Raw genomic sequence first — 18,006 nt, 5'->3', positions numbered from 1 at the left:
ATCATTGACAAACGCTCGCTTATTTCCTTTCATAGCTGGTAATAACTGTCCGTAATTAACATGTCATCTTGCACTGATCTCACAGTTTGGGTCTAGCATGTACCAAATGGTTAGAAAACAAAACTTTAGCTAACGTAAGTTAACTTGTAGGGCTCGTAATTTCTGCGGCTTGCCTTTTATATGACTCGAGAGAGCCGACTCTCTCATTGACAAAAGCTGGATTTCCTTTTTGCATACTTTGCAGCAGGCTACGTTTTAGCCAAAGTTTGTATTTGTCATTTTCCATCCAGTGTTCATTAAAACGACAATCTCCCGGCATGATGGACCGATGCACCACTGTCCTCTTGGGGGCGCATATACGGCTCTGGCATGAAAACAACCTAATGTAAGGGCTCGTGCAAACCCAACAGATCAAGTGTTTTTTTAAGGATACTTATTTATTTTTTTTCCATTTTATAATTAGCCTATTGAGTCAGACTGCTGAGAAATATTCTGAACATTTCCAAGCATTTCACCCAAAATTCAAGCATTTTTCAATCCTTGAAAACACAACATTAAAATCCAAGCATTTTCAAGGTTTTAAAAAGACAACATTAAAATCCATTTTCAAGGTTTTTAAGCACCCGTACGAACCCTGCAACTAGCTCATATAAGAGTGTTATTTATAAAGACTTTCTTAATAATATTACATGTAATAGAAACAGTTTGGCTAGGAATTTTTAAACACAAAAACACACACGCCGTCATAGATCCTCTCAACGGATGTCACCACATCGCTGACCTTTGTCCAAGGGGTCTCAGCCGGCTGTCACTGATCTATTCCTGCCGTCTTAACATGCGAAAGACCCCCCTGACAAGCTGGCAGGCAAACAGCATGTGAGTGCAGAGCTGTCATGGGCAATATCCAATATTCTTAGCCAGGGCAACAGAGAACCACAAAACTGCCAACGTGAGCCAAAGCAGTTGTAAACATAAAGCATTCGGGTGGTTGAACAGCTTGAAACCCGTTATGCCGTCGACTCCGCTAGCTTGTAAAAACAAAAGAAGCGCCTAGGCTAAACGTGATCCAAAGCGATGTGGCTTAACGGGAATGTCGGGAGTTGCCGTGGTAACATGCATATTTCTGCAGGGATCTTCTGGATCTCAGCAAACAGACAATAACCTTGTATCCGGAGGAATTAATTAGTGCGACAGCTAACAAGCGTCTCCCTAAAAGCTATAGGCTAATGAATTATACCAACACAAAGCAGATTAAAAGCATGGCCTTCAGGAACATTTGTAAACATTAAGCTGAGGGTCGTGTTCCATTTTTTGGGGTGATTTAGATCGGGACAAGTTTTAAATAAAGAGATCCTTGTTTCTTTTAAATAGTTTGCCGAAAATGTTTTTTCAGAAAAGTACTTCGGTATTGTTGTAAAGATATTGTTTAAAGAGGCAGTGATCATCAGAATGACCCCTGCGGAGCCCATCAAAATTAGGGTTGGGAGGTGGCACTAGTGGGGCAGTATAAGTACCTGGGGGTCCACTTGAACAGCAGACTGGACTGGAAGGACAACAGCAAAGCTGTATACAAGAAGGGCATGAGCAGACTCTTTTTCCTGAGGAAGCTTAGGTCCTTTAATGTGTGGAGAACTTTTATCAGTCTTTTGTGGCCAGAGCCCTGTACTTTGCAGTGGTTTGTTAGGGGAGCAGCACCAGCAAAAGGAACTTAAACCGGATTGACAAACTGATACGGAAAGCCGGCCAAACGATTGGCACGCAGTTGGAGACGTTTGTGTCAGTGAGGGACAGGAGGACACTGGACAAACTTCTGGCCATCATGGACAATCCTGCCCACCCACTCCAAAAGACAATTTAGGGACAGCGGAGTTCATACTCCAACAGGCTCCTTCAGCTTAGTTCCCACAGTGTTCGATTCAAGAACTCCTTCATTCCGCACTCCATCCAGTTGGATAATCACTCGCCATACAGCAATAGATAATACCCTTTCTTTTTTTATAATGTACATTTTCTGCTGGATTTACACTCTATTTTATTCTGCAGCTTTTACATATACTGTAATATTGTTGTCACGTTGGGGTTGCATCTTAATGCGGGGTTGTTCCTCCCAGATGCAGAACGGACAACTCCGGACGAAATAAATCATATATCGTAGATACATGCAGACAAAAACTGAATTAATGAAAAAGCGGGCCGATAGCATGGGAAGCTATGGCGAAGCTTAGCCCAGGAACAAGAGTTAAGAATCACAGGAATGTTGCGTGGAGCAAACAAGACCACCAGGCCGAGTGAGGCCAGGGCATAGACTAAATAGCTCTCTGATTAGTGCCCAGGCAACAGGTGAGCATCCCAAACACTAACCAGAGGCAGGTGAGTGTAATCTGTCGTCATGGCAACTGAAACACACAAACTCAAAAGGTGCTAAAAACACAAGTAACTCAAAAATATAAACAGACTATGATCCGGACAGAGGATCATAACAATTGTACATGGTAATTGTTACATATTGTATAAAAATATAATATAATATAATATATCAGTATATATCATATACTGTATCTATAATACGCAAATATTACATATATATTATATTTTATATTCCTACTACGGTACATATATAGTCTACTGCGTGGCGCAGTGGAAGAGTGGCCGTGCGCAACCCGAGGGTCCCTGGTTCAAATCCCACCCAGTACCAACTTCGTCACGTCCGTTGTGTCCTGAGCAAGACACTTCACCCTTGCTCCTGATGGGTGCTGGTTGGCGCCTTGCATGGCAGCTCCCTCCATCAGTGTGTGAATGTGTGTGTGAATGGGTAAATGTGGAAGTAGTGTCAAAGCGCTTTGAGTACCTAGAAGGTAGAAAAGCGCTATACAAGTACAACCCATTTATCATTTATTACTTTATCCCTTTATTCCATCCTTACACTTTCCATCCTTTGTAACTGAGCTACTGTGTGGAACAATTTCCCTTGTGGATCATTAAAGATTGTCTAAGTCTAAATCTAATATTAAACAACCTTTCTTTTTCAAATTTTTTTTTTTTTAAATATTTGTAATAGAAAATCCAAAGACTAAATGGTCTTCATCTTTCCAGGTCAATGGTGTGTGTGGGAGGTAGGTCAAACAGTTCTAACCTAATCAAATCCCACATACACAGTATAATTACCTGTATTTTTCATGTTTTGTTTTCTGAAAAAAAATAGTCTAATCTTTAGGTTAAATTGTATATTCCGAGTAAAGATCCCCTGATGGTTTTATAAACAATATCCCAAAAATGGCAGACATAGCCTTTAGAGAAGTATTCATATTACTCATAGGCAAACGTTTAAGTGCTAAAGTTCCAAGAAGGGCCGGAACCAAACTAAGACACATCCCAGCGGGTGATAATCGTCACAGCCCAGTTCTCTGCAACCTGTGTTCTGCTTTTGACATTTTTACACCTCAGAAGGAAAACCACAGTCTATGCAGCTGTTCATAAAAATCTCAAACTATGCGGGGAAAAATGATTTCATCTGGAGCTGCACATCATAATTTGCCGGCCAAAATATTGAATTTATTTGCACAATCGAATAGAATGCCATAGCGGTGTCAAAAATTCAACAAAAATAATAAGGCTCAGATTTGATTGACACTGTCAGAGAAGTGCCGTATTTTTCGGAGTATAAATCGCTCCGGAGTATAAGTCGCACCTGCCGAAAATGCGAAATAAAGAAGGAAAAAAAAACACGTATAAGTCGCATTTTTTGAGGACATTTATTTGATAAAACCCAACACCAAGAATTGACAGTTGAAAGGCAATTTAAGATAAATAAAGAATAGTGAACAACAGGCTGAATAAGTGTACGTTACATGACGCATAAATAACCAACTGAGAAGGTGCCTGGTATGTTAATGTAACATATTATGGTAAGAGTCATTCAAATAACTATAACATATAGAACATGTTTATCAAACAATCTGTCACTCCTAATTGCTAAATCCCATGAAATCTTATACGTCTAGTCTCTTACATGAATGAGCTAAATAATATTTGATATTTTACAGTAATGTGTTAATAATTTCACAGATAAATAACTCCTGAGCATAAGTCGCACCCCCAGCCAAATTATGAAAAAAACTGCTACATATAGTCCGGAAAATACGGTATTCATTAAAAACATTTTTATTTGTGCTAATCATTAAAACTGTTCGGCAAGGTTTGATTTGCTTGTTGGCTGGTTGTGTTTACAATATTATGCACAAAATATGCTCATTTTCAAGGAGAGCGAATGTTGTCTGAGTAGCTCATGTGCAGAGCAAGAACCCATGTGGACACAGGACTTTTGTTCATCTCCTATTCTTTGAAAGAATAGGAGATGAACAAAAGTAAAAACAAAGTAAAAAAAGTAAAAAAATATTTTACTTTTGTAGTTCTGAGGACCGACGGCTGTTGCTAGGTAGATTTGACCGTAGACACACATAGTAGTAAGTTCTGTGAGTTGGCCATTTTTAAGGACAGCAAAGTACTTATTGAAGGTAGCACATCTAAATTGGAAATAAATTATATCCTGCTATATGCTCAACCTTTTTTCATTCAGTTTACATAATTGTATGAATGTACAAAACATGTACTACATATACTGTACAAATGTATGTACATAATAAGTAGAACATTAAACACATACAAAATGTGAACATAAATACATAAAATACAGTATACACACATTTGATCAAAATAGCCTGTTAATTTTGGGCCTGATCATTATAAGACAAGGGGTGTACAAAGTGGGGCTCGTGGGCCATTTGCAACCCCAGCTGTTTTTTTATGGCATATTCTAAAAATCCATCCATCCATCCATCCATCATCTTCCGCTTATCCGAGGTCGGGTCGCGGGGGCAGCAGCCTAAGCAGGGAAGCCCAGACTTCCCTATCTCCAGCCACTTCGTCTAGCTCTTCCCGGGGGATCCCGAGGCGTTCCCAGGCCAGCCGGGAGACATAGTCTTTCCAACGTGTCCTGGGTCTTCCCCGTGGCCTCCTACCAGCTGGACGTGCCCTAAACACATCCCTAGGGAGGCGTTCGGGTGGCATCCTGACCAGATGCCCGAACCACCTCATCTGGCTCCTCTCGATGTGGAGGAGCAGCGGCTATTCTAAAAATATGTGTCCTAAAATACAGAAAAAGTGTAATAAAAGCGCAAATAGTGGAATTATATTCAAAAATACTTGAAGCTTTAATTGTTGTCATAGGTGCATTTACAAAGTATTGAGAAAAGGCTGTAAATACTTAATATACACGATTTTTTTTGTTTCTAGTAAATTTCCAAAATTAAAAAAAAAAAAAAAATCACAAAAGTATGGGGTGTTGTCTGTAGAATTTTGAGGATAAAATATGTTTTCCCATTTTGGAGTAAGGCTGTAAAACAACAAAATGTGGAAAAAAGTGAAGCACAGTGAATACTTTCCAAATGCACGGTATTGTATTGGTTTTGAAAATGAAAAGTCTCAGAATGCACAAAGGTGGCATGATTGACAAGCAGAGTTTATTTTACACCCACTAAGAATGTTAGGACCAAAGTGCAGATGTATTTTGGTTTCTTCCAACAATTTCTATTCCCCTCGCTAAAAGCATACATTTTAAACTTTGTAAAGTGGTGGTGAAAGTTTTCGATTTTCACTTTACAGTAGCACCTAAAATTACCTGCCTAATTAAAGTTCGATTTCAAGTTTCAACGATGGTCACACACTCACTAGGTGTGGTGAAATTTGTCCTCTGCATTTGACCCATCCCCTTGTGCACCCCCTGGGAGGTGAGCAGAGCAGTGAGCAGCAGCGTGCACCGCGCTTGGGAATTATTTGGTAATTCAACCCCCAATTCCAACCCTTGATGCTGAGTGTCAAGCAGGGAGGCAATGGGTCCCATTTTTTGTAGTCTTTGGTATGACTCACAACCTACCAGTCTCAGGGCGGACACTCAAACCACAAGGTTTACCATGAATTGATTAACGTGGACCCCAACTTAAACAAGTTGAAAAATGTATTTGGGTATTACCGTTTAGTGGTCAATTGTACGGAATATGTACTGTCCTACTTGCCAACCTCCAGACCTCGATTTCAGGAGGTGGAGGATGGGGGGCGTGGTTGGGGCGGGGGCGTAGTTGAGGGCGTGGTTAAGAGGCCAGTATATTTACAGCTGTTGTGTGCGCAGTTGTACACTGCACTTTCTAAAGTAGATGTTATTGTCACATATGAATGTTTGATATATTGATTGAAACTTTTATTAGTAGATTGCACAGTACAGTACATATTCCGTACAATTGACCACTAAATGGTAACACCCAAATAAGTTTTTCAACTTGTTTAAGTCAGGGTCCACGTTAATCAATTCATGGTACAAATATATACTATCAGCATAATACAGTCATCACACAAGTAAATCATCATAGTATATACATTGCATTATTTACATTATTTACAATCCGGGGGTAGGATGAGGAACTTCGCTTGATATCAGTACTTCAGTCATCAACAGAGAAATGGACATTGTAACAGTGTAGGTCTTACTTAGTAGGATATGTACAGCCAGCAGAGAACATAGTGAGTTCAGATAGCATAAGAGCAAGTATATACATTAGAAATACATTCGATTATTTACATTAGATTATTTACAATCCGGGGATATGGGGTGTGATTGGAGATGGGTTAGTAAAGGGTTGAAGTTCCCTGGAGGTGTAGTGGTGCATGTACAGTAGATGGCAGTATTGTTATGTTTAAGAGTGTCACATGCTGTTTACAGCAGACGAACTGCCTCACGGTAGAGTGTTAGACGTAAACGTGACTGCTGTTGTTGTGTGTTGTTACTGCGCTGGGAGGACGTTAATGAAACTGCCTAACAATAAACCCACATGAGAAACCAAGAACTCGCCCTCGATCATTCTACAGTTATAACGTCATCGGGCAGGCACGCTCTCAGACACGTCACTCAGGTCCTTATGGAGCTGGAGGGGGCGTGGCCTCCATCTCCGCCTGAATTTCGGGAGATTTTCGGGAGAAAATTTGTCCCGGGAGGTTTTTGGGGGAGGCGCTGAATTTCGGGAGTCTCCCGGAAAATCCGGGAGGGTTAGCAAGTATGTGTACTGTACTGTGCAATTTACTAGTACAAGTTTCAATCAATCAATCAATCAATCAATCAATCAAAGGCAACTAATTGGTTCTGTGATGGCACTCTTACTTTTTTCTTCTCAGTACTGTCCTCCATACTCACTTTCTTGGTTCCAATGTTTGGAAAACGAAGTTATGTCATTATCTGGCTACATGCTATTGCTAGTGAGTGAGATCGGATGTTCCGGGCTGATCTTACGAAGTTAGAGTTCACTTTGGCATTTCCTACATCAACTAATGACAGGGATACATGCATCACAATATTGTGCTTGCACCTCAAAGCATAATAATTAGTCAACCTACAGCTCTTATCTGAAAAGTCTTAAATTGGGGCACTGTTAAGTTAAGGTACCAATGTACATCGTTGCAGCAGCGCTTGCATCGGGGCCAAGTGGGCCATTGACGAACCATTACAACCAGCGGGTGGAGCTGCATGTGGCAGTTGGCACCTACTTTGCAATGCAAATTATCACACCCTACAGTACCGGAATGTAAGAGTAAAATCCTAAGATGTCTTGCCGATCCTCTGTGTCCATTTTCTGCTGCATGGTGTAATGGAGACCTGAAGTTGCAAAGCAAACTGCATACTAGCCTTCATAATGTACAGGTTTAGGATTGTTTTTACTAGGACCCAAATACCACGCACCAGACAGCGTGTGCAAACAATAAAATTGCTTGTACTGTTCGTGGGCATGTTGCGTGCAGAGGTGGGTAGAGTAGCCAGAAATTGTACTCAAGTAAGAGTACTGTTACTTTAGAGGTTTATTACTCAAGTAAAAGTAAGGAGTAGTCATCCAAATATTTACTTGAGTAAAAGTAAAAAGTATGTTGTGAAAAAACTACTCAAGTACTGAGTAACTGATGAGTAACCTGTTTGTTTAATGATTACGGCAACAAATAATGCACACAAACATAAAAATAGCAATGAGCAAATTCATAGCCAGGAATATCTCTTGAGCAACTAAAACAATAATATATATTAAATAATAATACATTAAAATTAAAAAATTAAGGCAAATTGAGCCACAATAACTTAACAGCACCATAGGCTCAGTAGACATTCATCGATTGATTGATTGATTGAAACTTTTATTAGTAGATTGCACAGTACAGTACATATTCCATACAATTGACCACTAAATGGTAACACCCCAATAAGTTTTTCAACGTTAATCAATTACTTAATAAATGACCAAGTCGAGGTGATCTACCTCATATATACATACACACACATATCATATATATATATATACACAGCATATAATTTTATGATTTATAGTAATTTATTTTGCCGTTTTTGTTGACATGTTAAAGGTGTTTTAATGAATATACATGCATGTTTAACACATAGATTCCCATCTTTCATGAAGACAAGAATATAAGTTGGTGTATTACCTGATTCTGATGACTTGTATTGATTGGAATCAGACAGTATAGTGTTGATAATGTCCACATTTTCAAATGGAGGAGAAAAAAAGTTCCTCTTTTCTGTCTAATACCACATGAAAGTCGTTGGTTTTTGGCATCTTATTTGTCCAGCTTCCATATTCGTTTTTATACACTTTACAAGAAATACATTGGCGGAAAAATCCGTAGCTTGCTAGCTTGTTTGCGCTGGCTTTCGGAGACTCTTATTTTGTTAGCGCAGGCGCGATGCAGCGGCAATTTTATTGTGAAGACAGGAACTGTGCGATCAGTCTTTAGGCTTTTGACAGGAAGTACGGTTGAAATAAAAAGTGTCTTTTTTCCTTTACACTTTTGATTGATTGATTGAAACTTTTATTAGTAGATTGCACAGTACAGTACATATTACGTACAATTGACCACTAAATGGTAACACCCAAATAAGTTTTTCAACTTTTTTAGGTCGGATTCAACGTGTGATGGTCACGTGACCGCCTGGTTTTGTTTGATTGGTCCAACGTCACCAGTGACTGCATTTGATTTGTGAAACGTAGGCATGCGTAGTTCCTACTTTGAATGTGTGTCTGACAAAATCAAAACAAACAAAGCGTGCATTAACAGATCGATAAAAAAAAAAGTAGCGAGTAACGAGCTGATTGTAGATAAATGGAGCGGAGTAAAAGTAGCGTTTCTTCTCTATAAATATACTCAAGTAAAAGTAAAAGTATGTTGCATAAAAACTACTCTTAGAAGAACAATTTATCCCAAAAGTTACTCAATTAGATGTAACGGAGTAAATGTAGCGCGTTACTACCCACCTCTGGTTGCGTGTGACCTATGAACACTGTGTACAATTGAAAAGTGGTGAGAACTGTGGAGCCAGAAAACTGCCAGTCAGATTTTGTGTCCCCCCAAAAAATTGACATTGTAGAAAAATTTGTAAAGGCACCGAAACAAGTTTTAGCAACAAATAAATCCACACATTGACACAATTCACAATTTTTTTCCCACATAGACGCCCCTGCTTATTTCAGCGAGACGATGTCAAGCCACGTGTTACAACAGCGTGGCTTTGTAGTAAAAGAGTGGCCTAGACTAGACTGGCCTGCCTGTAGTCCTGACTTATCGCCCATTGAAATTGTTTGGCGCAATATGAAGCCGAACATATCAAAATGGAGACCCCGGCCTGATGAACAAATTAAACTGTACATCAAGCTAGAATGAGAAAGATTTCCACCTGAAAAGCTTCAAAAATTGGTCACCTCAGTTCCCAAAAGTTTACTGAGTGTTGTTAAAAGGAAAGGCCATGTAACACAGTGGTAAAAATGCCCCTGTGCCAACTTTTTTGCAATGCGTTGCTGCCATTAAATTCTAAGGTAATGATTATTTGCAAAAAAAAATAAGTTTCTCATTTCGAACATTAAATATCTTGTCTTTCCAGTGTATTTAATTTAAAAGAAGTTGAAAAGGATTGTATTCTGTATTCTGTTTTTATTTACGAATTACACAACATGCCAACGGGCTTCACGGTGGGAGAGGTGTTAGTGCGTCTGCCTCACAATACGAAAGTCCTGCAGTCCTAGGTTCAATCCCAGGCTCGGGATCTTTCTGTGTGGAGTTTGCTTTTTCTCCCCGTGAATGCGTGGGATCCCTCCGGGTACTCCGGCTTCCTCCCACCACCAAAAACATGCACCTGGGGATAGGTTGATTGGCAACACTAAATTGGCCCTAGTGTGTGAATGTGAGTGTGAATGTTGTCTGTCTATCTGTGTTGGCCCTGCGATGAGGTGGCGACTCATCCAGGATGTACCCCACCTTCCGCATGATTGTAGCTGAGATAGGCGCCAGCGCCCCCCCCCCCAAAAAGGGAATAAGCGGTGAAAAATGGATGGATGGACAACGTACCAACTTCACTAGCTTTAAGTTTTGTACTATTATATCCCCCCAAGGTGCGTAGGATGTTTAGCTAGTCCTTGTACATAGCTTGTTTGCCGCCTTGGAGGCGAGGATTGGTGACTTAGAAGCAGCTTTGCACTGTGGAGGGACGTTAGCCGCTAGCAAAGACGCTACATTGCGCTGTCAAATATGCGGGACCCAGCTAGTGTGATTCGTCATTTCATCAATATGCATTGTCGTGATATAACGACTCACTGGTGACGGTGGCAGAGAAGATGACTGGGGGGAAACTAGTGAGCATCCTGGATGATGCCAGTTACCTTCTGCATATGATTATCAGTAGCAAGAGGAGCCTGTTCGGTGCTAGACTGCTTCATCCCAAGTGCAGGACTAATAGACTCAAAAACTCCTTTGTCCCACACGCCTTCAGACTGTACTGTACAACTCCTCTCTTGGGGTGGGGGATACTGGGATGACAACAATAACAATACTGAAATAAACTGCAACAAAAAACAGTGCAATTAACAGTGCAATACATTTTCATAACATGGTCACTACTGCCTATTTTCTCTTGTTATATTATTCTTATTTTTACTGTTATGTTTTCATTCTTATTGTTGCTTTTTATTTGTATTCTCATTGTTATGTTTTCTATTTTATTTCCATTTATACCCCCTTTATTTACTTTTTAAATTCGATATAAATTCTGTACACTGATGCTGGAATTTTAATTTTCATGAGGGAACTCTCCTGAAGGAATCAATAAAGTATGATATATCTATCTAATAAAATGTATAATGTTGGCTAAATTCATATAGTTTATATTGTATATAGTCTATATCTGTGAAGACTCTTCTTCGGCATGGTAATGCCGGTGTGGTTTTCCCGTGGGTGCGTCGAAGCAGAACACAGCATAGGTAAGATAAAGGGTATTTAATAACAAAAGTCTATGAACAAAAATACTGGTGTAAAGAGAAAAAGTAAACAAAACATTTAGCATGAAAGCTAGACAATAAAGTGGCTTGGCGTGAGAGCTAGCGAGAAAATACATACGAATGATGAGAGTCGTCACTGATGCGCGTGGGCAAATTAGGATCCGAGAATGAGTGAACAGAAAAGGTGAGCTTAAATAGGAGGGTGATAATTATTAGCAGGTGTGCGGGGCGAGACTAGCAGGTGGACTGATGTGTAACCATAGTGATGGATAAAAACAGGAAATAAACGGGTCAGACAGAGAATGAAAAAACAAACACGTGAAGATCTGAGCAGCAGATCGCAACAATATCAGTGATTCTCAAATGGGGGTACGCGTACCCCTGGGGCTACTTGGAGGTATGCCAAGGGATACGTGAGATTTTTTTAAATATTCTAAAAATAGCTACACTTCAAAAATCTTTCATAAATATATTTATTGAATAATACTTCAACAAAATATAAATGTAAGTTCATAAAGTGTGAAAAGAAATGCAACAATGCAAAATTCAGTGTTGACAGCTGGATTTTTTGTGGACATGCTCCATAAATATTGATGTTAAAGATTTCTTTTTTTGTGAAGAAATGTTTAGAATTAAGTTCATGAATCCAGATGGATCTCTATTACAATCCCCAAGGACGGCACTTTAAGTTGATGATTACTTCTATGAGTAGAAATCTTTATTTATAATTGAATCACTTGTTAATTTTTCAACAAATTTTAAGTTATTTTTATATATTTTTTTCCCAAATAGTTCAAGAAAGACCACTACAAATGAGCAATATTTTGCACTGTTATGCAATTTAATAAATCAGAAACTGATGACATAGTGCTGTATTTTACTTATGTATCTCTTTTTTTTCAACTAAAAATGCTTTGCTGTGATTAGGGGGTACTTGAATTAAAAACATGTTCACAGGGAGTACATCACTGAAAAAAGGTTGAGAACCACTTATCTATATTGCACAAACCTATCATAAATGTTTTTTAAATGCAACAACTGCTCTCCCAGACTCCGTAGCCAAGCTGGGGATGCATCGCCCGGCAACCTAAAACTGCCATCAGACACCCCACTGAGTCCCCACTCTCTGCCCCCTTGGCAACAGCAGATGAAACTCCAGTCCGTTCCTACGTGTGATCTCAGCTGGACGGACTGTTTATTATTACAACGCAGTCAGGGAGTGACAGGCGGAGAAAGCAACAGAGGGGAGGAATTAAGACTGGCAGGAGAGAAGGAACAGGGGAGGAGGAGGAGAGAAAGGGCAGAGAGGTAGGTGGGGTGCTTGGATTATAGAGTCATAGCTGCCAAAATGTCTCTTTCGGTGTCTCCTGTTTTTTTTTTTTTCCAGTTTGGAATCCACGGTCAAGAGAGGAGGGATAACTCACTGTCACTAATGAAGAGGCAATACTGGAAGAACTGTTTAGAGGTATAATTATTTGTTTGGGTGGGAGGTCAAACCCTGCCTGACAATCTTTCTAAACCCCCCTATTCGTCCAGCAAACCCCCCCGCCCCCTTGTTCACTGCTTGTTGATTAATGCGGGATGAGGGCGGCCCCTGAAAACAGAAGCTCTCTTCATTGATGTCACACTGGGGAGATGGAGACGCAAACCTGGGGGCCAAAGCGGAACACACACAAACACACACACACACACACACACACACACACACACACACACACACACACACACACACACACACACACACACACTCACACTCACACTCACACACACACACACACGTCTTACCCACTTTGTGTGGACCTACTTTTGGTCACAAGGTTGTTAGGGCCCCCCTTTCCACTATAGCTAGAATGATGAAAAAATATATATATCTAGTACTAGATGGGACTAGAGGGGTGCAACCTCACTTCAGAATGAAAAACCAAAAAGGGGAAAAAATAATTTACTTTAGTAGTTCTGAAGACCGACCGCTGTTGCTAGGTAGATTTAACCGTAGACACACCTAGTAGTAAGTTCTGTGAGTTGGCCATTTTTAAGGACAGCAAAGTACTTATTGAAGGTAGCACATCTAAATTGGAAATAAATCATATCTTGCTAATTGTTCAACCTTTTTTCATTCAGTTTACATAATTGTATGAATGTACAAAACATGTACTACATATACTGTACAAATGTATGTACATAATAAGTAGAAAATTAAACATACAAAATGTGAACATAAATACATAAAATACAGTATACACACATTTGATAAAAAATAGCCTGTTAATTTTGGGCCTGATCATTATAAGAAAAGGGGTGTCCAAAGTGTGGCTCGTGGGCCATTTGAACCCGCAGCTGTTTTTTTATGGCATATTCTAAAAATATATGTACTAAAATACAGAAAAAGTGGAATAAAAGCGCAAACAGGTGTAGTGGCATTATATTCAAAAATACTTGAGGCTTTAATTGTTGTCAAAGGTGCATCTACAAAGTACTGAAAAAAGGCTGTGAATACTTAAATTATGCGATTTTTTTTTGTTTCTAGTAAATTTGCAAAATTAAAAAAAACAACAAAAAAACACAATATGTATGGGGTGTTGTCTGTTGTCTTGGGTTTGCTGCTAGCGGGGTGTATAACATAGTCAGGATGTGTCATGGATGCAAAGGATTCTGGATATTTGTTGTGTTGCGTTTATATCGTGTTACTGGGAGGATGTTCTCCCAAAATGTGTTTGTCATTCTTGTTTGGTGTGGCTTCAAAGCATGGCGCATATTACTAAGAGTGTTAAAATTGTTTATATCACAAGCATTAGTGTACTCAGTGTCACCCAGTATGCGGTGCAGTCGTGTGCTTGTGTCTGGGGAAGCCACACACAACATGTTGCTGGACTGACAAGCAGATCGTACATGCTGTAGAAGGCGACAAAGCTAATGGCTTCATAGCATGGCCTAATACTTATCAATTGGGTGACTGCCAGCAGTCTCCTAGTGTCTTCTTCACTTTGTGACACGGGTCCTAAATGGCTCTTTAAATGGTAAAGGATACCAATCCCAGAACCATGTACAGTATATCAAATACCTCCGAATGGTTCAACCGCCACCCGCCCGAATCTAATGAAAAACTATTTTTTCGTCATGAGACCGCAAACCGCGCATCTCTACTATAGGAACTCTTACTTTGCACATTTGTACCAGCTGTGCTCACTAGGCTTTTATTTGGTTAGATTTCCTGTTACTGTTTTATACATTCTGTTTGCACTAAAGACAAATATGTATTCTATTTTATTATTATTACTTTTAACACTAGCTTTTTTTCTATAACATACTCTGTTTAAATTATATTCTATTTATAATATTACATACAAGCTATTGTTTTTATGTGGTACTCATTGAGATAAATTTGGCACCTCAGGTACTAAATGCTGTGCCATTTGTTGTGTTTCTTGGTTTCCCCTAAGCTGCGGCTGATTGGCACCTGGCCACACCTGGCGTCAATCAGCCCGCTCCTATTTTACCTGCTTTGTTCCTCCAGTCAATGCTGGATTATTGATTTGATTTGTCGATGTCACTTCTTGTCGCTCTTGTCATATATTATCGCTCCTGTCGTGTCGTATCTTTCCGTGTCTTTGCAGCGTAGCGGTAAGCTAGATTCGTTTGATGTTTGTAGCTTACTGTTTTTTGTTCCCTGCTTCCAGTTTGTTCTTTCATTTTACAAGTAGGACTTCTGTTTCCTGCTAGATACCTGTTAGCTTCCACACTAGGCCTTTTGTGTGTTATCCGCCCATGTGCGCTTTTTGTTTGAACTCTTTGTTTGTTTTTGTCTTAGTATTTAAATTAAATCATGTTTTCCTGCAAAATGCCTCCCTCCTTCTCTGCATCTTGGGGTTCGACACCAACAAACTTTGACAGAATAATCCAGCACTGACTGGAGGAACAAAGCAGGTAAATTAGGAGTGGGCTGATTGACACCAGGTGTGGCCAGGCGCCAATCAGCCGCAGCTGAGGGGAAACAAAGCACTCAGGGAGACAAACAGGAAGCTGATCCAAAATAAGAGTGTAGACACGAACTAAGGACAGGAAATACTAAACACACGGAGGAAAACCTAAAACACAAACAAACTGTCAGTGGCAAGCCTGACAGTGCCAGAATTATTTTGATACTTTTCTGTACTTTTTGGTATTTTTCTAAGTAAAGGGGACCATAAAAAATTGCATTATTGGCTTTGTTTTAACAAAAAATCTTACAGTACATTAAAAATATGTTTCCTTTTGCAAGTTTGTCCTTAAATAAAATAGTGAACATATAAGATAACTTGTCTTTTAGTAGTAAATAAACAAACAAAGGCTCCTAATTTAGCTGCTGACATATACAGTAACATATTGTTTCATTTTCCATTTTGTTATCTCGTCAAAATTATTAAGAACGAGTGGTAGAAAATGAATTATTAATCTATTTGTTCATTTACTGTTATTATCTGCTTACTTTCTCTTTTAAAATGTTTAATCTACACTTCTGTTAAAATGTTATACTCTTATGTTTTTCTGTTGTTTGATACTTTATATTAGTTTTGGATGACACCTCAAATTTAGGGATCTATCCGATCCCAAGTCGTTACAGGATCATACATTGTTTATATTCAAAATCCTCATGTGTCCAGGGACATATTTCCTGAATTTATAAACATATTACACATTTAAATATAACAAAAGAAGATGTTGGGATGCCAAAAAATATCGACATAATCATAGTAGTATCGACTAGATACGCTACTGTACCTGGTATCATTACAGTGGATTAGGGCTCGGCGATATATCGATATACTTGATATATGGCGGGTTTGTCTCTGTGCGATATAGAAAATGACGATATCGTGATGTTCAAGTATACACTCTCACTCAGTTGCTTTCAGCTGCGAGCATTATGCTACATGCGTTTCCCACTCTTTCTTATCTCTCCTTCTCACAGAGACTAAATACAAGCGCACCTTCTTACATACGTCACGTGTGCAAAGTCACACACTGCCGCAGAGCAGACAGGTAGCAACATGGTAACGTTAGCTGTGGTGCTAGTGGAGTGGTGCGAGTGGTAATATGAGAGAGAGAAGGTGCGAATCTGGCAACAAATGAAAGAAGAATGATTAATTCCCAAGAAAAACAGCACGGGGTCCATCGCCTGGCGGTGGTTTGGCTTCAAGCGGGAAGATGTTGAAAAATTATGCGGCAAAAGCGTTGCTACAAAACATAGCATCGCTGATAATGTAGCATCATTTGAAAAGTCACCCGCTAGAAAATGAAGAGTGCTTGAAACTCCGCATGTCAACATTTCCGTTCGGTGCCACACCAACAAACTGCCGAAGCAACTATTTCCAGATCAACACTGTATGAAAGAAATAGTCAACAACAGAAGGAGATAACGTCCGATGTAACCTACCACATAGCGAAGGACATACTCCGTTTGATTTCCTATTGTGCATTTTTATTTGACACTTGCTGATATATTTTGTGTGACATCATGCACAAAAGTGCACTTTAATTGTTTAAAATTATTGTAGTGGTGTTCTGTACAAAAATGTGCACTTTAATTAAGTGTTGTTTTGATATGTCATCTTAGTGACATCATGGACAAAAGTGCACTCATAGCTTGTTTTAAAATGTCTCTGCCAGTAATGCACTTGCTGTTTTGGAAATGACAGTGGATGTTAGATGTAGACCTACCAATGGCGTTTGTTTACATTTTGGCAGACCGGTACTTTTCAGAGGCGGTATAGTACTGAATATGATTCATTAGTATCACGGTACTATACTAATACCAGTATACTGTACAACCCTAGTGCTGGTATGACGATAATGTTCCTTGAATCTTTGAATCCCTGTGTGCATACTTTTGCGCTATTACAGTTACACGCAACTAATATGACTGGCGTTAAGTATAGTGTTTTTTTCAAGCACATACTGATTAGTTATTAATTTATTATCCTCAAGAGTGGAAGTGGGGACTGACTCACCAATCAAGGATTGAGCTAAAACTAGTTTTCCACCTCATATTTTATAGTAAAATATATAACCTCTGTGTGTGTTTGCAGTGGAAAGCGTCCATGTGCTTGCAGAGCCTCCCCCTTGCCTTCCAACTTCACCATGCTACTAGCAGCAGCAATGCCTGAGCAGTAAAATGTGAACCTCAAAACCATAACCGGGGGTACTATAAAAGCTAACCACGCCTGATAAATGCGGGGACATAAATTCCACTGCCTCGCAATATAGGACTCTTATATTGCCGCATCCACTCTGTGTACATAGCATGTTGAGCCATGAAGGAAATGGAGCGGGTATGTCTTGTTTTCTTGGTAAACGTATCTAGTGAAGCAAAACAGGAGTACACGTGGGTGGGTTCCCCCCCCCGCAGGCCAACAAGATAACATCACAATGTGATGCGGCCATCTCGTACTAACAAGGCAAACAACCGTCTTCTCCTCACTCCATGTCCTCCAGTTGTCTCTCGAAAGTATTAGTGTCTGACTTCTACCAATTTGGCGGCCAGTCCCAGTTTTGTAAATGTCACTTCTGCATACGAAGCTACATCATATTGGTATGACAATATTCCACCATGGAATTTAATTGAAAAGAAATGTAATTGGACACAGTCAAACTGAGG

The 18,006-nt window shown here is 39.6% G+C and overlaps 1 protein-coding gene across 6 annotated transcripts in view; it reads right to left on the bottom strand.

The window, feature by feature from the left end:
- The window catches only part of sema6a (sema domain, transmembrane domain (TM), and cytoplasmic domain, (semaphorin) 6A), a 328,543-nt gene that overhangs the window by 129,133 nt on the left and 181,404 nt on the right, over nucleotides 1-18,006 (bottom strand). The gene's annotated exons all lie outside the window — the stretch shown is intronic.

This window comes from Nerophis ophidion, linkage group LG01 (assembly GCF_033978795.1).
Source record: "Nerophis ophidion isolate RoL-2023_Sa linkage group LG01, RoL_Noph_v1.0, whole genome shotgun sequence".
In the NCBI taxonomy this organism is placed as follows: Eukaryota; Metazoa; Chordata; class Actinopteri; order Syngnathiformes; family Syngnathidae; genus Nerophis; species Nerophis ophidion.
This window is presented reverse-complemented; position numbering and strand designations above follow the sequence as displayed.